This window comes from Solanum pennellii, chromosome 7 (genome assembly GCF_001406875.1).
Source record: "Solanum pennellii chromosome 7, SPENNV200".
In the NCBI taxonomy this organism is placed as follows: Eukaryota; Viridiplantae; Streptophyta; class Magnoliopsida; order Solanales; family Solanaceae; genus Solanum; species Solanum pennellii.
The window spans coordinates 66726444-66753236 of NC_028643.1; the positions used below are offsets into that span (position 1 = coordinate 66726444).

A 26793-nucleotide genomic window follows, 5' to 3' on the forward strand; every position below is an offset into this window, starting at 1 on the left:
CTCTCTATGATATTTCATTCTTTTTCTTCACATAAAATTCTCATTAATTTGTGTCATTACCAAGTGGAAAAAGTAAGAAGAAAGCAAGGATATTTTTATTACAAACTGTATCCTCATTTCGTAATTGGTGTAGTGTCCAGGATGGAACTCTGCTGAAAAACTATTTTTGCATATTTCCTATGAGGAGAATGGCATGCCCTTCATGTACCGAAGGCCCTCACATTTGACTTCACTGCAAATAATGATAACGGAGATTCTAATTCTGAACCTACTGTCAAGGGGTTTAGATCCTCCAGCATATTGAACAAAATTCATCGAAATGAATTCGAGTCGAGCACTAAATTAGAAGCTTTGGTATGCAATTGCATTCTACAACTCTGTCAGTGTGTGTGCTGAATCTTTTTATCAATGATATATAAATTCACCCACGTAACTATAACCAGCTATGTACCAAACGACTTGCAAACAAAACAATACTAATCGAGCTTTCAGCTCATTTGCCATGTCAGCAAGTACGTGAAGTTAGATCAGTACATGTCATTATAATATCAACGGAAAAGGGTCAAAATTGTCCCTTAATTATGCGAAATAAACTACTTATACCCTCCATTGCATTTTGGGATCAAAAATATCCCCGCCGTTATCTCAAATTTTTAGTGACGTGGCAAGCCACATGGGACTAATCCCTCCACCTAAGCGTTACTAACTAAGATTTACTACAAATGAACTTGACCTTAAGTGTCAACAAAGTCGCCACAAAATCATAAAATATTGTCACTAAAGGTTATGAGTGATTTTTAGTGGCGACTAAAAGTTCCAACAACCATTCGCTAGCAAAACCTATTTTTTCAACAAAAAAATATGATAATTAATTTTCGATTGCAACCTAATTTTCTGAAATAAATAACTTGCAATATCAATATTAAAAATATCCAATATTATTAGGAAAAATCATCAAAATTACTTTTCGATTCAAATATCCTACTATATAATGCATCATTGAACATTTTATAATTTATATATGACATAAAAATAAAGCATACAACGTCTTCAAATCCCTACTTAATCGATATAATTTTTGTTTTTTAAAAAACAATGAAGAAAAAAACACAGTTAGAATTTAAATGTTAAAATATTTTAGTGACAATTTTTTGGGCTTTTGTGGCAACTATTGTCGCCACTAAAGGTCTAGTTCTTTTGTAGTGAATCCTAGTTGGCAACACTTAGGTGGAAGGATTAGTCCGACGTGGATTGTCACGGCAATAAAAAATTTGGGGTGTTAACTCTTGAGGGCATTTGTGGTCTGTTAGGATAACAACAGGGACATCTTTGATCTCAAAATATAATGAAGGATATAAGTGGTCTATTTTACATAGTTTAGGGACAATTTTGACCCTTTTCCGTAACATCAAAATAGTTTTGTTAGTTGAGATTTTATGGCGGTAAACTGTAATATGTAGGTTGGCAAACAACTTTTCCATGTGAATGTTTAGTTGAAAATAACATAAACTGATTTTCTTTGTGAGGAAATGAACACTAACTGATTTTTTTAAAAACTAAATTTCAAAATTATATTTTAAAGAAAATGACTATAAAAAGGTATTATAATTTTTTTTTTAAAAATCAAGGTTCTTTGTAGTTTCATTTAAGTTAGCTCTTAATTTCATTTGTGCGTAAAGCCCTGATTTCTCTCTGTTTTCTGGGAAAATGAATCCTTCAGGATCTTCTTTTTCTTCTCTTTCAAAAATCTTGAATTTCTTGAATCATTTTGAAAGTTTACATTTTCTAATTTGTTTGTAATTTGATAATTGTTTTCATGTATCTCAAGTTGCATTCAACTCAGACAAAAGAAATTATCATCGATTGAAGAAAAGGATGGATAGAAGGAAATTCTATTCAAAGAGGAAACAAAAGGAAAGAAGAAATATTTTGATATGGAGTTAGTGGAACAAACAATGGATGAACTCTTCTTAACAAATATTCACAAGATCTAGACTTGGATAATCAGAACGCGGAATCACCTTCTGAAACTGTTGAGCCACCATCAAATTTTATCTTGCCGTTATTGAGGTACCAAAAAGAGTGGTTAGCTTGGTCAACTAAAAAAACAAAAGTCTCGAATCAAAGGGGGTATTCTTGCTGATGAAATTGAAAGAGTTTAATCCCCTTCCTATTTCATTAATATCAAATGGTTTATATACAGTCAATACAAGACTATAATTAAGGAAACTAAATATACACCTAGCTATAAGTAGGAACTAAATATATGCTTAACAAAGGTAATAAATCAGAATATATTCATCATTTATCCTAACACACCCCCTCAGTCAAAGAAGGAGGTCGCCGAATGTTAAGACTGTCCCGAAAGTCCTCAAATAACACCAAAGGAAGACCCTTGGTGAATATGTCTGCAATCTGATAACCCGAGGGGACATGTAACACGCGAACTTGGCCGCGAGCCACCTTTTCCTGGACAAAATGTATATCCATTTCAATGTGCTTAGTACGTTGATGCTAAACCGGATAACCTGCAAGATATATGGCACTCACATTATCACAATACACCAATGTAGCCTGTTGTATAGGACAATGAAGTTTCAACAACAAATTTCGCAACCAACATGATTCTGAAACCACATTGGCTACCCTTCAATATTCTTCCTCTACAATAGAACGGGATAAGGTAGCCTGACGTTTAGCGGACCAAGAGATCAAGTTATCACCCAAAAAGACACAGTAACCCAACGTTGAACATCGTGTGTCCGGGCATCCACCCCAATCAACATCAGTATACGAAATAAGGGTTGAGGTGGAGGACGGAAACATGTGAAGACTAAAATCCATAGTACCCTGTATGTAGCGCAAAATGCGCTTAAGTGCGTGCATGTGTTCCTTCCTCGGGTCATGCATGAATAAGCATACTTGTTGTACGGCATTAGTAATATCGGGTCTTGTGAACATAAGGTACTGAAGTTCGCTGGCAAGACTTCTATAAAGAGAGGGATTCTCAAATGATTTGCTCGTAGTAGTACTGAGCTTCGGATTTGTATCCACCGGAGTAGAAGATGCCTTACACGATGACATTCCTGCTCGTTCAATGATCTCTGTAGCATATTTCTTTTGTGAAAAAAATAAACCACCGGCATGACGAGTAACTGCAATGCCAAGAAAATAGCTCAAATGTCCCAAGTCTTTCATAGCAAATTCCGAGCTAAGACGAGAGATGATCAACTGACGTAGCTTATCCGAGGATACAGTCAAGATTATATCATCGACATACAATAAGAGGTACGCCATAAAATCACCTCGACGATTAATAAACAACGAATGATCCGAAGTACTTTGATAAAAACAAAGAGTACGGACAAAGTCAGCAAACCTCTTATACCCAGCCCTTGGAGCCTGTTTGAGCCCATATAGAGATTTCTTCAGCAAACACATATGATTAGGATGATTCGGATCCCGATACCCCAAAGGTTGATACATGTAAACTGTCTCCTTGAGTTCCCCATGTAGGAAGGCATTTTTGACATCAACTTGATGGATCTGCCAGGCCTTAGAGAGAGCCAAACTGAGAACCGTGTGAATAGTCGCTGGTTTGGCGACCGGACTAAACGTCTCACCACAATCCACAGCAACCTGTTGAGTTTTACCATCACCTACATGACGGGCTTTATGCCTCTCAAATGAACCATCAGATCTTTCTTTATGAGCAAAAATCCACATAGACCAAATTACATTAACATTTGAAGGATGGGGCACTAACTCCCACGTCTTATTTTCAATAAGAGCATTATATTCTTCATCCATAGCCATTTTTTAATTCAGGTCATGAAGAGCAGATACAGGGGTACGAGGTAGGGGGGATTTAGATGTTGATGTAAGAAGGTTAACGGACTTCTTAGTCTTTGAAATCCCATGTTGGCTCCGAGTAACAGGACCCGTGGGGTGACGTGAGGGAGAGATCGGAGTGGGGCTAGGAAGAGAGTTGGATGGAGAGTGGAAGGAGTAGATGGAATCGGTACAGTCGACTGGGGAAGACCAGGAGTCGACTGGGGATGGGTGTGCCGGTCATCTGGAACGTCGGAATCACTTTCTGGAATAGGTGTAACTTGTGGGTTAGGAGAGGTAGTGAAATGATGTACCAGGTAAGAAGATGGTCCATTGTCTCGAAACTCATAAGATTGAGTTTGAGGAGTACTAGTTTTTGCAACGGGAAAGTGTGTCTCATCAAATATTACGGAATGGCTAATGATGATTTTTCTAGATGACAACTCAAAGCATTTATACCCATGCTGATTTGAAAGATACCCTAAAAACACACAAGGAGTCGACCGGGGTTGAAGTTTGTTTATGGTTGTAGAGGGAATAAGAGGATAACATAAACATCCAAAACACCCTAAGATGAGAATAACACGGATCTTTTTGATACAAAACTCGAATAGAAGATTGATAATTTAAAAGCTTATGAGGAAGAATGTTGAGAAGAAAAGTCGTCTTTTGCAAAGCATGATGCCAAAGGGAAGGAGGAACGGAAGCATGGGCCAATAATGTACGATAATGTTGTTGATCATACAAATTTAACTTCGGCTTTCCCATTTTGAGGGGATGTAGAGGACTAGAAAGACGAAACGAGAGACCATTTGTTTTACAAAAATCTCAAAAGGGGCCATTATCAAATTCCCTGCCATTATTGCATTGTATATTTTTTATGTCTCGCTCAAATTAGGTTCCTATAAATTTCTTGAAACTCAAAAATGTGGAAAATGTTTGTGATTTGTGTGATAAAGGAAATGTCCACAAAAATTTAGAATAATCATCCACAAGCAAGACATAATATCGATGAGCTCCAAATACGCGATGTCCAAAGATCACTATGGATAATATCAAATGGCATATAAGTGTGAGAACTGGATTGATAAAAACGCAACTTAACATGTTTTCCCAGAGGACAAGAATGACAAATATGAGAGTTTTAACTTGATTACATTTAATCAATTTATTTTTCCTAAGAGAGTTCAAAACAGATGTGTTAACATTCCAGAAAATTACATGCCTAGTGAAGAGTCCAATAGGTCTTTAGAATGCGTATCGGAGGTACATAGGCATCCCAATGCCTAATATTGAGAAATATTGGGCATGGTATATAAAATTGGCTAAGGGGTATTAGCCAATTTCTATATAATACCCAAATAAGCAAAATATTGAGCATATTAGAAAATATTGGCTTAAAGGGTGTTAGCTAATTTTCTAACATTAATGAGCTTGTTTAAGAAATGTACCTGCAATGAAGACCCTAAGCTAAAAACATATATTTTCTAGTATTTGCACACAAAGTACTAGGCATCCAAATGTCAAGCCTAGTACCATAGCACATGATCATTTAAAATGATTATGTAGATTAAACAGTGCCCAAGGACATAATGAGGATCCTTGGGACAATAAGTAAACATTCCCAAATAAACCATAAACAATAGTTAGTTAGGAAAGTTCAACCAACCCATGTGCAAGCACATGAGTAAGACATGTGAAGAAGCTGCCAAAGGACGGGACCACCCTAACTGAATTCGGTTAGGGTAGTTAGGGGGAAAAACGTGCACACGGAACTACTCCATGTGGGTCCTAACCTCCCTACCAATTCTAGACTCTAAATTACTGCCCTAAATAACTAAATAAACTAGGACTGACCAAATTGGATCCATTAGTTCACCCGACAACCTAAGATCAAATTTGGGTTGACACTAACCTAGTACTAGTTAAAGAGACAACCCAGTACCTAACCTAGGATGGTTCAAAGGATTAGCTATGGTTATAACGACTTAAGGGTAATTCACTAATTACCCTAGTTCACTTAATTAATTAAATTATCCACTCAATTAATTAAATTAAAGGGGTCAAACCGATATTTTTACACTAACCTAGTACAACTTAAGAAACATCCTAGTACTTAACCTAGGATGGTCCAAAAGGGTTAATTTTTGTTCCAATGATTTAGGGGAACTTTAATAGTTACCCTAGGTACATTAATTAATTAATTATCCATTTAATTAATTAATTTAAATGGACAAAACGAAATTCTTAGGAAAAATTTCAGATTTGACCATGTATTGTGTTTTTCTAGTTCTAGTCAATATAGGAGGGGCTTTTTAGTAATTAGTTAATTACTTTATTTAATTAACTTATTAAAACCTAATTTGAATGAGTCAATATCAGTTATTAAACCCAAAAATCACGTTCAAACTCGTAGACAAAAAGGACGCAAAAACAGTAAGCAACGAACGCAAGAAAAAGGCAAAAAATTTATCGATTTCTGTAGGGCGATTTCAAGGTTTCGTTCAAGGTGGTCTTCATAGATTAAGTTCTACATAAGGCATGGGTTTATCTCCTGGACTTATTTCTCCAAGAGAACTTTCTTTCAACGATTCAAAGATCTTGAAAACTAGGGTTGTTCCCGTGTTCTCGTCGAACTCCTTTGTCCCTAGTATCCTTTTCAATTCCATGTTGAATAGGTTAGAGATCATGTTGTGGGTATGTGGTGCTGGATGATCTTATGTGTAATGTTCTTGAATTATTAATGTTGATTAAACTATGAGGTTATGATCATATAAAGTTAAGTGCTTAAAACGTGAATCATGAATCGACGATGTGTTAGTTACACCTATAATTGTTTTAAGTGTTGATGTGTTTGTCCGAATGTTGCATTGCTGTTATTGTGACGTTATGAAGGTGTTAAATTCATCAAATATTAATATTATGCTGTCTAATATGTCTTAAAAACGTTACACTAAAGTCATGAACCAAGATTGATTAAGAGAATGATACTATGTTAAGATGTGTCCGAAACTGTTATGTATGAAGATGATACGATTTGTTGTGCATACCTACTGTAAATGTGACTTGTTGATGATGTTGTGTTCGTTAAATTATCATATTGTGCTGTTCAAGATGTTTAAAAAAGTTATGCCTATGGTTATGTTATAAGGTTGGCTAAAAAGATCTCCAATGAAATCATAATTTGAGTGATTGTTTGGCTTACGCCAATAAAATGGCTAACAATACATTGTTCAAAAGGGATGCATGCAAATGGCTATAACATTATGTTAAATAATTAAAAGATTGGCTAATGAACAATATACATATCCAACCAAGCATGAAAAAATGTAAAATTGGCCTATGCCAGCAAAGATGGTTATGTAATCTATACCCAAATGTTTATGCCAATACTAATCATATACCAATATTGTATAGTAAGAGTATCAAATATATTATAAGCACTTCTAAACTAATTCAATGAATCCATAACCAAGGGCATGCCATCCATTGGGACAACTCCCAACATGCTCTAAAAGAATGACCTATGAACATATGTAACTCATTGAAAGAAGTGCTCATTGTCCATAAATGATGAAATAAAGCTACTACACTAAAGTAAAGAAGTAACGTGAGTTATAACATAATTAAAGGGGTCTAAATTAAGTAAGTGACCAGAATGGGGTGTTAAAGGAAGTGAGACAAGTCTTACTTACACCTAAGCTACTATGTTAAAAGAATACTCACGAATGGAGGTGTTAGAATGTGTGAGACTAGTCACATTAACACCTAAGGATGATATGTAAGGACAATTCACATTTCATCAATGTAAAGTAAGGATGTTATGTAAGGACAATTCACATTTCACCAATGTAAAGTAAGGATGGCAAGTCATCAAAAGAGTAAGTAAATCTCAATCAAGAAGCAAGCCTCCATAATGCTTGAGTCAACACTAGAAGATAAAGAATAAATGAACATTCACGTAATGAGGTGAGTAATTATGTTAATCTATGATGATAATGAAAAATGATAAGAGGCTAATGTGAAAGATGAGAGCAATCTCAAATGAGCCTAAGTAAATATTACCAAAACGTACTCACTATGAGAGTGTAAAGTTAATGAAGAGACCAGTCTCTATGAACACTTAATGAAAGTATTGAAGTTAATGCACACTTAATACTAATGATGAGATAAGAAATCATCTAATGAGCTATGATGTCCTCATACTAGAAGCTAGCTTCCATGATGCTAAGTTGAATGTAATGGAACTTTATACTGAGCACCGATAGGCTAGCTATGAGCACTGATGCCTTCTTTCGGGAAGGGCGGAGGTTCACGTAACTCTCATGAGATGAGACTGTCCGGCATGACGAGTATGTGTCTCCTTATATATCCTAGTCTTTGAACCTATACTGCTAATATAGGGATATAGCAGGGTTCGACTCCCTATATACGCTAGCATGTTCGGGTCACTTTGGCCGGTGATTCCACCTCTTTTCTGTGTGGAAAAGACACTGGATATGATGCTCACATGATCTATGTCAGTTAAGGTTAAAGTTCCCAAATAAAGAATGAGGCCAGCCTCAAAGTATGAAAGATAATGAAATGAACGATACCGAAGGTGTTTGTGCAAGACAATCAGGAGGTGAAATCGAATTCAAGTAATGACATTAGGTCATTCTTGGTCATTGCACTTCATGATCCCTATGAGAGTCTTAAACTTATCCTAGGTATAGCTGTTGTTTACATCAGCCTACGAATGAATGAAATGAATAATGTGAAGTACGACTGAACGAATGAAACAAACTCTATGTTTGCTAAAGAAGGCCCTCGGGGCCCTCACTTGAGATGTATTATGCTACATCAACGATTCCAAAGTCTCGTCTATATGAAATGCATAATATATAAAACATAAAAGTAATGAAATCAATGGCATGATCAATAGATAATTGCTTATGAAAGGTAATGAATATATAATGTAAAGAATGACTCACTATAAGGTAGGGAAATCATTCCATAGTCCTTGTATTACTTACATCGATTCATTGTGGGTATGGGACTACAATGAATCATTGCACTTGTAAATAAAACATACGATCAAAAGAATTATTGAACTACACAATAAGAAGAAGAAAAAGACTGAAAAATAATATAAGTGCACAAAGAGGAGCTCTCGGCCTAAGAGAATCAAAAATCTCAAATCTTAGCCCGAGTTGTTCTAAAATTATGTTGATGATACTAATGTATTGTAATATAGAAAATGAGTTGTGCGCTTTGAATGAATTAAAATACATCATATTCATACCACAATTCACAACTAACGATTTTGGGAAGTCTATTGACTAGGCTTTCCAGAAACAGCATGTTGTTTAGGAAGAGCTTTCTTTGATCATGCATAGCCTTATGTGTATGTGTGCATACTCCCATAATTAGTACAAGTGGTGTACTAACCCCTACTAGTTACTATTTTTATAGGTGTAGGTCAGAGGACAGGTTGATGAAACTTGCAGCGGTTTAGACTTCAGCGTTTCTCTAAACCATTTGGTAGGTCCTCATGATTTCGAGGATGCTACAGATTTAGTCTAGCCTTAGTTTTAGAAAAATCTAGTGGATGTTGTCCCTACCGTTTCTTTCGTACTTTCATTTCGAAGCTTTTGTAATAAGGTCGTGTTTGGCAAACGTATTTATGATTATTCTTATTCTATTTCAAATCGATTCTTATGATAGATGGTTGTTATATTTATGTTGAGCTTAGTATATGATGAATTCATGAAATAACTATGAAGTCTATGTATATATCATATGTTTAAAAGTTTTCAATTTTTCGCTAAAAATAACCATATGAATGTGATGAATGCAAGAGGAGGCTTGTCTGTGACCTCTGAGAGGTCAACGACGCCAGTTGCGATCCGCATTCCATAATCCAGGTCGTGACAAGATGCTCCTGGGTGACCCAAATGATCATGCCCAAGGGATGGTGCCAATACGACAAAAGCAGATGAAGAAGTGACTGAAGAAGTGATGTGATAAAGCTCTCCCCGACTTTCACACCTCATTACCGGTCTCCCCGTCCGAAAATCCTTCACAGTAAATCCACACGGATCAAATTTAACAGACAGAGTTATCGTTTGTAAATTTTCTAACCGACACCAAATTTTTAACAAGGTGGCTATAAGTAGGAAATAAATATACACTTAATAAAGGTAATAAATTGGAATATATTCGTCATATATTCTAATAGAAATGGGGATCGGGAAGACTATTCAAGGCATCGCTCTTGTGCTTGTTCAACGCGAATTACAAAAAAATTCCTTGTCATCTTCACTTGAGAAACTACTCCCAGCAGTAAAAGGAACTCTTGTTGTATGTCCTGTAATTGCAGAAATTTAATGGTTTCGTGAGATTGAACGCTACACCACTAGAGGAAGCAATAAAACTTTTGTTTATCATGGTGCCGGAATGGAGAAATGTATGTACAAACTGGAGGAATATAATTTTGTCATTACTACGTACCCCACTATCGAGGAAGACTATATTCCAAAACAGTCAAAGAAGGGCAGCAAGAACTCATAAAATCGCAGTAGGAACTCAAAACCTGCTGCTCATATTGTGTCCACGTTGAAGTCAGTTCTGCATTCGGTGAAGTGGAATCGTATAATATTGGATGAGGCAAGTCATATGTTATGTCGTTGTATTCTTCAATTGGCGTTCTCTATCTGTACTTGGTGTTCAATTTCTTGTTTATGCAATTTTTTTCTTTAATTCTTCACATTGATCATGTGATTGGAGTCGTAAATATGAAGATTAGTATGGTGATTATGAAGAAACCTATACCGTTAACTGCTGAATGATATGCTATTAGACTGTGAAGAATCTTATAAAACATGTACTGTTAAATGCTGAATAATCTTTAGTGGTAACACATGAACTCCTAAAGTTCGTATGCAACGAGATATGTTAGCTGCAATTTTCTTAACTGATTGAACTTCTGTGGCATAGGCGCATTATATCCAATCTGTAGACAGCAACGCCGCAAAAGCGGTTCTTGCTTTAGAATCTAAATATAATGTAAGAATTAGTGTTTCAATTAATTTTGAAACAAAATTCATCCGTTAAAAGTTTTGAAAATAACGAAATAATGAATGTGAGTTGTAACATTCTTCTTTGTTTTAATTCTACGTTATAGGATTTTGTAAGAGGCTCTACGTTATGAATTTTGAAAGATAACTTTTATTTTAAATTCATGAACCTATAATAAATTCTATTAATTAAAAGTCTTTTTCTTGTAAAACCTTTATCCTATAAATTGAGTTTCTTTTGGTTGAAAAACATAAGCCTTCAAACAAAAGTACTTTCCCTTGAAAACACTTGTGAGGCATTAATCAAAAGGTGAAATCACCAATTCAAGAATAGAAGAGCAACATTCTTGAATGCTACTTGTTTTGTGGCTTAGTTGAATCCCGAAGATAGAGTTGTTATTTATTCTTCCGATTGCTCGTGGGAGAGACTCCAACTATCTTCAAGAAACGTATTAACGTGTCTCCAAGCCAAGCAAGTTTTATTTTGTATTCCTTGTAATTTTTATCATTCTTGTTCATTTGTTCTAACAATTTTAAGATAGTTGTCTCTATGGCATCCACATCAATAACGAAAAGTGTTCCATCTTTGCCTAATCCTAATTTTTAAATATTTGATGGCAAAGACTTTCCTAGATGGCGTGGAAAGATGAAATTCTTTTTAAAAACGATTAAAGTTTGCATATGTTCTTGAGAAACCTTGTCCTGAGGCTCCTAGTTCTGAGGTAGCAACGGAGGAGGCTACTTTAATTAAAGAACAAGTTGCCAAATGGCAAGATGATAATTACTTATGCAAGAATTATATTCTTGGAGGAGTGTCCAACAAATATTATGATTGATATTATATTAAATGCAAATTTTCTAAGGAGATTTGGGATACTCTTAAAGCTATCCATTTAGCAAAAGCGGCGAGTTCAAAGAAATTTCTTGTTTCAAATTATATGGAGTTCAAAATGGTTGATGACAAGTCAATCACTGAACAAGTACAAGAATTTCAACTTATATCTAATAAAATTGTTATATCTAGAATTGCTCTTGATGAAAACTTTCATGTTGGTGCTATTGTCTCAAAACTTCTTCCATCTTGGAAAGAGTACAGAATCAAACTCTTACACAAGAAGGAAGATTTGACTCTTGAACAATTATTGCAGCACTTGCAAATTGAACAAGAGACGATACTGTGACAATAACCTCTTGAAGGAGCCCATCATGAAAGCTCATGTTGTTGAAGAAAAGATCAAGAAGGAACCTGCAAATAATAAATTTTTGAAGGAAAAGACGAGTAAAAATTTCAAGCGTACTAATTGTGGCAATGGTCACAAAAGCATTTGTAGCGGGAGATCAAGTAGAATGGTGGATAGACACTAATGCAACTCGTCATATATCAAGTAATCGAAATTCTTTCACAACCTATGAATTAGTGGGGGCAATAAAGTTTTGCATATGGAAAATTCATCCTCTTCTAAGGTTGTGGGAAAAGGAACTGTTGAACTAAAATTTACTGCTGGAAAGATGGTCACATTGATAGACGTATTGCATGTTCCTGATATTCGAAAGAACTTGGTGTAAGGTACGCTTCTTTCAAAGCATGGCTTTAAAATGATTTTGAGGCAAATAAATTTATTTTATCTAAACAAGGCATGTTTGTTGGAAAAGGTTATGCTACAAATGACATGTTCAAACTCAATATTGAAAATGAAAATATTTCTGCTTATGTTATGGAGTCTTTAGATTTATAGCATGAACGTCTTGGTCATGTGAATTTTAGATCCATCAACTTGTGATGAAAAATGGATTAATTAAAGACTGTAGAATGGATCATGTTGCTAAGTGTATTACTTGTAGTAAATGTAAAATAACAAAGAAACCTTTTAAGTATGTTGAAAGGATATCCACACTTTTGGAAATAATCCACACAGATATTTGTGAGATGGATTGTTTATCACGTTACGGAATGAGATATTTTATCACTTTCATTGATGATTACTCAAGGTATACATATGTCTTTCCATTAAAAACAAAAGATAAGACATTTGAGACTTTTAAAACATATAAAGCAGAAGTTAAAAATAAATTGAGTTTGAAGATTAAATCAATTAGATCTGATAGAGGTGGAGAATATTTAAAATCAGATTTTATTGATTTTTGTGAAAAAGAAGGCATTGAGTAACAATTGACTATGTCGTATACACCACAACAAAATGGTGTAGCAGAAAGGAAAAATAGAACTCTTATTGAAATGGTTAACTCTATGCTTTATGGATCTGGTATCAATGCAAATTTGTGGACTGAAACCTTATTTTCTGCATGTCATATTTTGAATCGAATTCATTCCAAGAAACATGATTCATCTCCGTATGAACTTTGGAAGAATCAAAATCCAAATATAAATTATTTTAAAGTATGGGGTTGTTTGGCTCATATTAGATTACCAGATCAACAATTGACTAAGATTGGTATAAAGGAGTAGATTGTGTATTTATTGGTTATTCACAAACCAATAGGCTCATAGATTTTGAATCTTGAGACTCCAAGCCCTCACACCATTATTGAATCGTTGCATGATAACTTTTTTGAGCATATATTTCCTAAGATAAAAGAGTCTTTGGAACAAAATACAACTTCTTCTATATATACTCTTAAAAGAAAAATAGTTGAACCTTTGGAAGAAAGTCAACCAAGACGTAGTGCAAGATCAGCCAAACCAAGAGACTTTGGACCAAATTTTCAAGTCTATTTAGTTGAAAGGAATCCTGAAAATTGTGTTGATGCAATGACTTCACATGATGCTACATTCTGGCATGAAGCTATTGATGATGAAATGCACTCTAGTATGTCAAACAATACATGGATTTTATCAGACCTCCCTCCTGGATGTAAGTCTATTGGTTGTAGATGCATCTTTAGAAAGAAATTAAAATCTGATGAAACCTTAGATAAGTACAAAGATTGCTTGGTGGCAAAAGATTTTACTCAATTGAAAGATATTGATTAATTTGATACTTTTGCACCTGTAGCTCGAATGACTTCTATTCGACTCTTGATTGCTTTAGCCGCAATTAATAGTCTGGTAATACATCAAATGGATGTGAAGACTGCATTTCTAAATGGAGACCTAGATGAAGAGGTTTACATGAAACAACCAGAATGATTTGTTGTTCCTGGTCAAGAACACAAAGTTTATAAGCTTCTTAAATCTCTTTATGGATTAAAACAAGCTCCAAAACAATGGAATGAGAAATTTAGAAGAGTAATGATTTCTAATTTCTACTCAATCAATGGTGGTAATATTTGTATATTTAGAAATTTTCAAAAAAAATCTGTTGTTATAATATCTCTTTATGTAGATGATATGTTGTTCTTTTGGAACTGATATTGAAAGAGTCAAAGAAACAAAATCTTTTCTAGCTTCTCAAGTTGAAATGAAAGATCTTGGAGAAGCTGATGTAATTTTAGGTATTATAATTATAAGATCAGCGAATGGCTTGACTCTTACTGAATCAAGTTATATTGAGAAAGTTCTAAAGAGGTTTGGTCACTTTGACGACAAACCTGCTCGTACACCATTTGATCCTAGCATCAAACTATTGCGGAACTCTAGTGATGTTCTCAATCAGCTGGCATATTCTCAAATTGTTGGGAGTCTTATGTATGCCATGCATTGTACCAGGCCGGATATTGGTTACGCAGTAGGAACTTTGAGCAAGTTTACTCGTAATCCCGGAGTTGAACATTGGAATGCCTTAATTCGTGTTTTAAGATACCTGAAGGGTACGATAAATGTTGGCCTACATTATTCTATATTTCCAGCTATTCTTGAAGGCTATAATGATGCTACTTGGAATTCTGATCCGCATGACTCTAAATCTATTACTGCTTGGATTTTCATTTTGGTTGGAGGAGTGATCTCTTGGAAATCAAAAAAGCAGACACGTATTACTCATTCAACCATGGAATCAGAATTTATAGCTATGTCTTCTGCCAGAGAGGAAGTTGATTGGCTTCGATCTATGTTGATAGATATTCCTTTGTGGAGTAAGCCAGTACCACCTTTAACTATCTATTGTGATAATCAAGCTGCTATATTCCGGGCTTCAAGTGATTGCTACAATCGCAAGTCAAGACAAGTTCATCTCAAACATAATCATGTGAGGAGATTATTGGAGGAAGGCGTGATATCGCTTCAATATGTGAAGTCTAGATTTAATTTAGCGGATCCTTTGTCTAAAGGGTTAGGCAAAGAGTTAGTGGTGGAAACCTGTAATGGTATGGGAATAAAGCATGTTGTAAATTAATTGTACTTTATGGTAACCCTACCTAATGATGTAATCTTGGTTCAAAGGGAAAAACAAATAAGTTACAATTGTGAAGCACATCAATAAAATTTCCATTTTCAAAATAAAATGAAATAAGTAGATGTGCATGATTGAGATTCTTTTCTCTTAATAAATTTATAAGACCGATCTCGGTTGGGTTAGTAAGAAAACTTTTGATAAATTTTAATGATATTTCTACTGAAGAGAAGGATGAAATTATATTCTCTTAGTAAGTCTATAAATCGATTTCAATTGGAGTGTGTAGGAATACTTTGATAGATTTACCGATACTTTGTTGTAAAGGAGGATGCGATTAATTTTCTCTTAATGAAGTTCATAGACTATTTGGTCGGAGTATGCAAAGTTACTCTTGATGAATTCACCGCACTAAGTGTGAAGTGCAGGCCTCTTCAATAAGATTTTTAACAGGAAAATCTTAAAGCACTTGGCTAAAAGGATTCTGGACACATGGCCGTAAGGTGTCAAAGGATTTCAATTTTCACCGGAACGTAGTGATATGCGTGGAGTATTTTTTTTTCTAACTTCATTCAGTGAACCACTTAGTTCATGATTTGTTCACTAAGTAGTCAATGATTTAGAAAACCTTCAATAGCTAATGGTTCAAGTCCAAAAGACACCATTATTGATGCATGTCACTAGATTAATGTCTAAAAATATTTTTTAGATTTTTCAAAGATAAAATTTCTTGAAACCAGTGGGGGATTGTAAGAATTAGTATTTCAATTAAATTTGAAACAAAATCCATCCGTTGAAAGTTTTGAAAATAACAAAATAATGAATGTGGGTTGTAACATTATTTTTTGTTTTAATTCTATGTTATAGGATTTTGTAAGACGCTCTACGTTATGAATTTTGAAAGATAAATTTTATTTTAAATGCATGAACCTATAATAAATTCTATTAATTAAAAATCTTTTTCTTGCAAAACCTTTATCCTATAAATTGAGTTTCTTTTGGTTGAAAAAGATAAGCATTCAAACAAAAGCACTTTCCCTTGGAAACACTTGTGAGACATTAATCAAAAGGTGAAATCACCAATTCAAGAATAGAAGAGCAACATTCTTGAATGCTACTTGTTTTGTGGCTTAGTTTAATCCCGAAGATAGAGTTGTTATCTATTCTTCCGATTGCTCGTGGGAGAGACTCCAACTATCTTCAAGAAACGTATTAACGTGCCTCTAAGCCAAGCAAGTTTTATTTTTTATTCCTTGTAATGTTATCATTCTTGTTCATTTGTTCTAACATATTTGTGGGCCTTAACTGGTGCACACCTGCAAATCGAAGTATTGTACTCATTAGTAAGTTAACTTCTGCAAGTTTAACTACATTTTCTTTACTTCCTATATTTGTGAGGTTAATCAAATTTTTTACTTCTATACAGGTCCGTTTCTTAAGAGTTGATCCTTATGCTTATTACTTTTGCGAAGTTTGTGATGGAAAAGGACTTGATTTTAGATAGACATAAAGTTTATATTGTTATCCTTTTGCTTCTCAAACAATGTTACATCTGAAATATCTTGTGTTGTCTGTTCTTTCATAAATTCTCTACTGATTATTGCCCTTACGGATGTGCTAAATACTTTCACTGGTAGAAAAAAGTAAGTTAACATACATGAGCTTCAACATCATATTGCTGATATAGTAAAATTGAAGCATCTTTTTCTTTTTTTTCTAGTATATTGAAATACCTGTAAAGCCGATATATGATGAGAAGCGTAGAGATGCAATGGTGTTGTTGAATCACAAAATTCTGAAAAATATAATGCTAGAACGTACCAAAGAAGAAAAAGTTGTTGATCTTGCACTTCCAACAAAGACTATAAGTTCTGTATTGCAGTAATGTTGTGTGCTTGAATTTGAAAAAAATCTTCTTACTGGTTACCTTTTTGGGGTTTAGGTTAAGACAATGAAAGTTTCTTTGGATACTGATGAATACATAACCTACAAGTCATTGCTTCGTAGAAGACGACAACAATTCTATAAGTATACATTTCATTTTCAAATTCGTCCGCTTCATCCTTCAAGTCAACTTTACTTGTCTCTGATAAAAGTCTATTTTCATATTTGGTGCAGTGTCCATACTAGAACTCTGATGAAAAACTATTTTCCCATGTTTGCTACAACTGTACGCCTGCGGCAAGTACCAAGCTAATGCTTCATAAATGCTTGTCAAATTATTTTTTCATGTCAAAGCTACTATTTTGTGCTAGTCTTTTTTTCATAAACTTAATTTTTAAGTGACTGCTTTTAGTTAATATGAACTCAAATACAGACACCGACTTTTCTTTGCTTTTGTCTGAACATGCCTCTCATAAATGTATTTGTCTTACTACAGGTCATTAACAAAATTTAACCAATGTCTTTCTTTAATCGGTAGTTAGTTGATCATCATTACTACGGGTCATTAACAGAATTGGCCAGTGGCAATAAAGAGGCTGGAGATGTTGAACAAGCATGTAACTTATGTCACGATGCAGTGGAAGATCCAGTAGTGAGTTTGTGCACCTCTACCCACTGCCGATTAGTCATTCAGCTGAAGTTAAATTTGAAAGCTCTCTTCTTTTGGCAATTACTAAATTATGTTGTCCATTCAAGGTACCATTCAATTTCTCATTGTCAGCCTATATATTGTATGTTGAACTTTCAAATGCCATTTACTTGTATTAAACGGTTTTAAATACTTGTAGTACAAAGTCTTTATCTTTTTTGAACTGTTAATCTCTTTTGATTGTTTCAGGTTACATCTTGCAGACACGTATTTTTGCAAGGCATGTTTGATAGATTTTGTTGAAAGTAAGGAGAAGATGGCATGCCCTTTATGTACCAAACCCCTTACATTTGCGTTCACTGTGAATAATGATAAGGGGGATTCTACTTCTGAACCTACTGGCAAAGGGTTTAGCTCCTCAAGTATATGGGGAAAAAATCAGCTAAGTAATTCAAGACAAGTACTAAATTAGACGATTTGGTATGCAATTGCATTCTCTTCACTTTGTTTATCTGGTATTGCTATATATTTCTATTTTATAGTATGAAACTCCATCTTCAATTTCAAAGTGAGGGGGTCTGCTAAGTACATGCTTGATGCTCATTTTTTACTTTTATTGAATGTAGAAGAGATAAATTAGCATCATGGTTGAAAGGGACGTTTCTGCAAAAGGAGTAGTTTTTAGCCAGTTCACATCATTTTTGAATCTAATACAACGTTCTCTTGATGTAAGACATAATGTTACTTTCTCCCTTCCTACTTCCCCTTTCAGACTAACAATTAAGGGAACTTGCATTGTCTGTATTCAGCTACTGGGCGTCAATTGTGTTCAATTAGTTGGATCCATGTCTATTACTGCAAGAGATGGTGCAGTTGACAAATTCACTAAGGATTCAGATTGCAGGATACTGCTTATGAGCTTGAAAGATGGAGGCATTGCCCTCGATATTAAAGTTTCATCACATGTGAGGATTCATTTTATTACTTGTATTTATCTGTTGAATAAGCACATCATGCATGTCATATTAGGTGGCTCATCTCTTCATCTTTACTAGATTTTCATAATGGATACTTGGTGGAATCCTGTGGTGGAGCAGCAAGCCCTAGATAGAATTCGTCGAATAGATCTACATAAACCAGTCAAGTATGTTTCGTATTTCATGCACTTTAGATGCCGTTGAATGGAGCGAGCTTATTGGTGTTCCCAAATTTGCAGCATTGTGAGATTTGTGACTAAAAATACAATTGAAGAGAAAATCTTAGAGTTACAAGAGGAGAAGAAATTACGTTTTGAAAGGTAAGTGTCTTTTTTTTTTTACAGTTGTCTAGATATATAGTTACATATGTGTTCGTACAGAAAGATAGTTACCATACTGAACGTCAAAGTTTCTGATTGCAGGACAGTTGGTGGTTCTTCAAAGGCCTTAGTAAAGCTAAAAAGGAAGGACTTGAAAGCCCTGCTTTATCATCACTTTTGATATGTTCTATCTCTTCAATTTGACAAACTAATTTTGTACAAAGTGTTGCGACATTTGCTCTTAGGCTGTATGTATTTCGATCTGTCGAAAGACTTTTTATGTTGCTTCTGCATCACCTTTAACACTCATTTGCTTCTTCAATAGTTAAATTGTTCGTATTGTTCCCTTTTCATTTAACTTCAATAAACTTCACCAAATGACCAGAAGTGAATGTCATTGTCGATTAGTTGTCATTGAACAAGGCATAAATTGTACTATATATGGGTAAGCTTGAAGATTGTCGTATCATAAACTATGGCTTCTATGATTCAGCGTTTGCATCAAGTCGAGTCATTGCTAGGTAGAAGATTCAAGTCTGATGAGTCTTTATGATGGTGAAATTTTGTATTTGTTAGCATAGAAATAAGTATTTATAAGTATTTCCTACTTAGAATAGGAATATGAATCCTAGTTAGAAAAGGATTCCAATGTAGTGTCTATAAATAGGGTCTCAATGTAACAATTAATATACACAATTCAATAATATTCTTCCAATATATTTCTCACATGGTATCAGAGCATTGATTAGAATTTCAAGTCACCGGTGTCAAATTTCGGTGAAGATAGTAGGGCTGACTTATGTCATCTTTCATTCTGAAAGTGTTGTGCAAAAGACAACACCGTCACGAGGCTTGAGAAGCTTAGGCGACCAAACCCCAGCCAAACCCACCGGAAAATACCCTCGCCCCCACGCGCCGATCGGACGTGGGAATTTTTCGGCGAGATCTGCTAACGCGCCGTCGCGTGAATGCTGCTCCGGTCATTTTTTTTCGAGCAATTTTCTTCCGTTGGGTCGCCGAGTATTTCCAACAAAATCCTGGGCAGTTTTCTCCATATCCAATCATCGGAGTTAGGGTTCCAGTGATTTTCAGGCAGTTTTCGACGAAATTAGAACTTTTAGGCTACTGTATGTAGATTCCGGCAGTTTTCAGCAAGTTTCTTACTCTTTTCAAGCAAAAAAGATATGTCTTTATGGTGTGATGCTTTTAGCTCCAAAAATACGGGGATTGGAAGTTCAAGCCTTTTTATCACTTCAGAACCATTAATATGAAGTTCAAACTATTTAGTTTGGGCTTCTTCAATTGAGTTGTGGTGCAAGGGTCAAGGTGTTCAAGATCACTTAACAAACAATGCTTGTGTTGTATATGAAACGACAAAGTCTAGTGACGATAGTGCAAAAGCTAAAGCACAATGGGAGAAAGTGGATGCCCAATTATGTGGTCTCCTTTGGCGCTCTAGTGATTCTAAGTTGATGTCCATGTTTCGCCCATTCCAGACATGTTATTTAGTTTGGGAAAAGACGCGTGCTTTATACACTAATGACATATCTCGATTCTATGATGTAATATCTCGGATGACCAACTTAAAGAAACAAGAATCTGATATGTCCACTAACTTGGGACAAGTACAGGCAATCATGGAGGAATTTGAAACATTGATGTCTATCACTACAAAGGTGTAAAAGCAACAAGAGCAAAGGTAGACATTGTTTCTAGTTCTTACACTTGCTGGACCTCCTACTGACCATAACTAAGTACATGACCAGATTCTAGCTAGTCCTACTGTTCCCTCAATTGATGAATTATTCTATAGTCTGCTTCATCTTGCTGCACCTCCCAGTAACAAAGAAGTTTCATCACCCATTGTTGACTCCTCTATTCTCGCATCTCAAACCACTGGAAAAGGGTACATACCAGTCTATGGATAATCATCGAGGGGGAGGGCATTTTGGGAAACCTTGATCCAAGTGTAGTCATTGTCATAAACCTGGACACACTCGTGACATATGTTATATTTTGCATGGTCCACCACCCAATTATGATCCTATTGTTCTAAAGGAATATAATGAGTTCCTTTGAAATCCGCAAGTAAACAGACATCTTCACCAGTAGCATATGGTGCTCAACCTAATCGACCATCCAATAATGCTCATATTGCTCAGGAAGAATATGATGAGTTCCTTCAGTATCGTGCAAATAAGCAAACGTCTCCACAAGTAGTTTCGGTTGCATAACCTGATGTGTCTGTTTTGGGTAATTCTTTTGCTTGTGTGTCGCAATCTAGTACTCTTGGAACATGGGTCATGGACTCTGGGGCTTCTGATCATATCTCTGGTAATAAATCACTTTTACCTAATATTGTTTATTCACAATCTCTTCCATCTATTACTTTAGCCAATGGGATCCAGACAAAACCAAAAGGGGTTGGAAAATCCACACCCCTATATTCTGTCACCCTAGACTCTGTTCTTTATGTCCATCGTTCTCCTTTTAATATAGCATCTGTTAGTCGTTTGACGAAAGCCTTAAATTGTAGCATAACCTTTTTCGATGATTCTTTTCTCATGCAGGACCGCAGTACGGGACGGATGATTGGAACAAGACATGAATCACAAGGCCTTTACTATCTTACCTCTTTAAATTCCTTAACAGCATGCTCCGTTACAGATCCCCCAGATCTAATTCACAAATGTTTGGGACATCCGAGTCTATCCAAGCTGCAAAAGATGGTGCCTAGTTTGTCTAGTTTATCTACATTAGATTGTGAGTCATGTCAACTTGGGAAACACACTGATGCTACATTTTCTCTTAGTATTGAGGGTCGTTCAGGGTCTATTTTTTCATTAGTTCATTCTAATATTTGGGTACCTAGTAGAGTTAGTTCCACCTTAGGATTTCGTTATTTTATTAGTTTCATTGATGATAATTCAAGATGTACTTGGGTATTTTTAGTGAAAGATCGTTCTGAGTTATTTTCTATTTTCAAAAGTTTCTTTGCTGAAATACAAAATCAATTTGGGGTTTCTATTTGTACTTTTCATAGTGATAATGCCTTAGAATACTTATCCTCTCAGTTTCGGGAGTTTATGACTCACTAAGGTGTTATTCACCAAACTACTTTCCCATACACCCCTTAACAAAATGGTTTAGGTGAAAGAAAAAATCGGCATCTTATTGAGAACGCTCATACTCTTCTCCTTGAATCCAATGTTCCGCTGCATTTTTTGGGAGATGCAGTTTTTACGTCTTGTTATTTATAAATAGAATGCCTTCTTCTTTTATTTAGATCAGGTTTCACATTCCATACTGTTTCCTCAGTCACATCTCTATCCTATCCTCCCTCGTGTCTTTGGAAGCACATGTTTTGTTCATAACATAGCCCCAGGAAAAGATAAATTAGCTCCTCGTTCCCTCAAATGTGTATTTCTTGGTTACTCTCTAGTCCGAAAAGGGTATCAATGTTATTGACATGATCTTCATCGATACCTTATGTCCACTAATGTTACATTTTTTGAGTCTGTATCTATGGTCTTACCCATAACTCAAGTTTTACCTATGCCAACCTTTGAGTAATCTACAGTTACTTCTACATCTTCACTTGTTGCACCGTCCACGTCCAACCCTAGTCCCAGATGATTCATGTTATGCGCCAGACCTTGCTCCTACTGCGGACTTGCCTGCACTTAGCCCACAGCTTGCACTTCAAAAAGGTATACGATCCACTCAATATACTAACCAACATTATACATTTTAAGTTATCATCGTCTATCATCACCCCGTTAAGCCTTTGTGTCGTCGTTGTCCTCTATTTCCATTCCTAGGACTACAAATGAAATACTTTCTCATTCTGGATGGAGGCAGGCTATGGTTGATGAGATACCTTCTTTACATAAGAGTGGTACTTAGGAGCTTGTCCCCCTTTCTGCAGGTAAATCTACTGTTGGTTGTCGTTGGGTTTATGCAGTCAAAATTGGTCCTGACAGTCAGGTTGATCGACTTAAGGCTCGCCTTTTTTCCAAAGGGTATACTCAGATATTTGGGCTAGATTATAGTGAAACTTTTGCTCCTGTGGCTAAAAGAGCATTTGTTCGTCTTTTTCTATCTATGGTTGTCGTTCATTATTGGCTTCTTTATCAGTTAGACATTAAGAATGCTTTTCTGCATAATGATCTTGAAGAAGAAGTCTATATGGAGCAACCACCTGGTTTTGTTGTTATGGGGGAGTCTAGCAGTCTTGTATGTCGATTGAGTAGGTCACTCTATGGTCTGAAACAGTCTCCTCGAGCTTGGTTTGGGACGTTCAACACAGTAATTCAAGAGTTTGGCATGACTCATAGTGGAGCTGATCACTCTATGTTTTATCGACATTCTGTACCAAGTCGATGTATCTATTTGGTTGTTTACGTTGATGATACTGTTATCACTGGTAATGATCAAGATGGTATCACCGATTTAAAGCAACATCTTTTTAAGCGCTTTCAGACTAAAGACATTGGCAGATTGAAGTATTTTCTAGGTATTGAGGTTGCTCGGTCTATATCAGGTATTGTTATTTCTCAATGCAAGTATGCCTTAGACATTCTTGAGGAGACAAGATTGATGGGATGTAGACCTATTGACACTCCTATGGATCCGAATGTTAAACTTCTTCCGGGACAAGGGAGCCACTTAATAATTTTGAAAGGTATAGACGGCTTGTTGGAAAGTTGAATTATCTCACAGTGACTAGACCTGCATCTCTTTTCCCGTGTGTTGTAAGTCATTTTATGACTTCTCCTTGTGATAGTCATTGGGAAGCAGTTGTTCGTATTCTGCGATATATAAAGTCAGCTTCCGATAAAGGACTACTCTTTGAGGATCAAGGCCATGAACATATCATCGGATATACAGACACTACGCTGATTGGGCAGTATCACCCTGTGACAGACATTCGACATCCAGATATTGTGTTTTAGTTGGAGGTAATTTGGTGTTGTGGAAGAGTAAAAACAGAATGTGTTTGCTCGATCTAATGCAAAATCACAATATCGAGCAATGGCGACAGCAACTTGTGAGGTAGTTTGGCTCAAAGAGTTGCTGGGAGAACTAAAATTTAGCAAAATTGATCAGATGGAACTTGTGTGTGATAATCAAGCGGCTTTTCATATCGCATTAAATCCAGTATTTCATGAAAGGACTAAGCACATTGAGATTGACTGTCACTTTGTCAGAGAAAAGATACACTCGGGAGATATTGTTACAAAAATTTTGAAGTCAAATGATCAACTTGCATATATGTTCACCAAGTCTCTCACATGTCCTCGTATTAATTACATCTGTTACAAGCTAGGTACATATGATTTGTATGCACCAGTTTGAGGGGGAGTGTTAGAATAGAAATTAGTATTTATAAGTATTTTCTACTTAGAATATGAATAGGAATAGGAATCCTAGTCGGAAAAGGGTTCCAATGTAGTGTCTATAAATAGGGTCTCAATGTAACAATTAATATACACAATTCAATAATATATTTCTCACAGTATTGTTTGAGAACAAACAATAGTTTAAGTTAGGGGGTTTTGATAAGTCTCTGATTTACCTACTTATCTGATTACTCTATAGTCTATTATGCATATAATGTGAACCCTCTTTCCTATATGCTCCGTCATGAACTCAACATTTAATCAGCATAATCTGATAAAATTGCTGTTGAGATTTTTTCTTATGCAGTCTGGTTGAGTGTATTAAAAACAACATATATTGTATAATTTTAAATTAAAAATTATTTGTTTATAAAAATACCTTCCACAAATATAGTAAAAAGGATGTGAAAAAAGATTTGAGAATTGTTGTGTCTTTAATCATACAAATACAGGCGTTAAAACGTTGTGCATTAATAATAATATTATGAATTTCAATGTATTAGTTACACATACTCTCTCTGCTTCAGCATTGCTTCTTCCTTTTCAGACACGATCTTCACTCCCTCTTTGAAAATTGAGGATCTTTCCATAAGTTGGTGAATTTTCAATATCACCATGTAGATTGAGAGGATACATTATTGAGTATGGATTTGACAGCCTCAAAAGATAATCGCACTATAAGCATGTATGATTTAAAGAGTATCATAAGACAGTCATTGGCTTCATATAAGAGTTTGGACACCACGTAGGATATAAATGGCATGTAGGATGTCGCATAAAATATGTGCGTATATTTGTTCAGTTTTATTCAAATTTAGATGTCTACATGTGTGCACTCAAAGTTGGAAGGCATGAATGCAATATGAGGTCAAATTAAATGGCACATTTATGTATCTTGTCATTTTAAAAATTATTAAAATTACTCCAATCTTTAATACAATCTTACTAAAATAAGTAAAAGTTCACAAAAGTATAATAGAATATTACAAAGTAATTTAAAAAAACACAATTTTAGTAACTTTAAAGAAACTATTTTAGATAATGCTCAGTTAACCTTGTAACATGTAAAAAGTTAAAATTAAGTTTGAAGCCGCATAAAATCGCAATGACCTGCAACCCGCCCTAACCCGCACTATTTTGTTAAAAAACCACTTCAACCCTTTCTGCACAAACCCGCCTCGCATAGCGTTAAATATGCTACACCTGCATCTGTCCCGCATCAGCTCTACCCCATTGTTATCCCTAGGGGAGAGGAATGTTTATGTCTAATATAAATGATTTAAAGGTTGGTAAGAGTAATCATACAAACTATTGACTTCATTTCTATTTATATGTCATCATTTTAGATTTCATATCCCTTAAGAAATTAGATAAGAGCACCGTTGTACCCTTATTTAGTGTGCCCCTGAAGCCAATTTTAATAAATGAACATAAATTATTTTATTTTGATTAGCTAAATCAACCAAGGAACATGAATTAATCATTTCGTTTTTCTACGTTGGTCAAATTAATACTTTCATGACTAGTAACTTTTAGGGTAAAATAGGAATAATAATGTTATTTCTGTGTTGATTTTATAAAATGATAAGTATTAATGAACATTTATTTTTAGTAAGGACGACATACATAGGAATAGAGTCAATATAAATTATGTTTTACATATCAAATAAATGATATATATATTAGACATTTTTCTCAATAATTTGCATAATCCCTAAGTCAAATATCACTACCCTTTTATGTGGAACCGTTTCATGCCCACTACTAAACCCGGATACCGAATTAACCTGGCCTTATTGCTCGTTCTCGGTCTTATAGCTCTTGGCAACCTAATAACAACTTGTATGACATTAGTATATACATTGGATTGTACTTGGTTCATATTATATATATATATATATACACACACACACTAGGGCTTAGTCGACTCTTTCTCCTTCAGTGTTCTATTTTTTCGACGTTTTTGGGGAATGATTTGCTTAAGATAGATTCTAGTTATGTTACTAGGCTAAAATTAACCATTTAGGGGTTAATAGACGTAGTTTAGGGGTTAAACAACTTAGTTTAGGGGTCCAACGCATAAGAAAATGACCAAACGACCTCTGACTTAACTAATGTCGGGACGGGACGTGGCTAGACCAACGGTCCGTGCTAGTAAACCGTTTATGGGGTCTTGGGAGGTTAAAATTGGGGTCTGATCTATGGACCACGGTCCATAATATAACCTACGGTTTGTGGGTCCGGCCGTGGGTCACCCTATGGTTTGTGAGTGGCAACCAAGAGTCGCACCTGAAACTCTAAAATCTACATTTTGGTTTGTTGTAGTATACAAGGTGTTACAAGTATCAATTGACATTGTGCATAATAGTATTGATATTTATAT

General features: G+C 35.2%; 1 pseudogene; it reads left to right on the forward strand.

Annotated features, from left to right (window-relative positions):
* The first annotated feature begins 1875 nt into the window (after positions 1 to 1875).
* On the forward strand, positions 1876 to 19189 carry LOC114078029 (annotated as a pseudogene).
* Positions 19190 to 26793: the final 7604 nt, after the last annotated feature.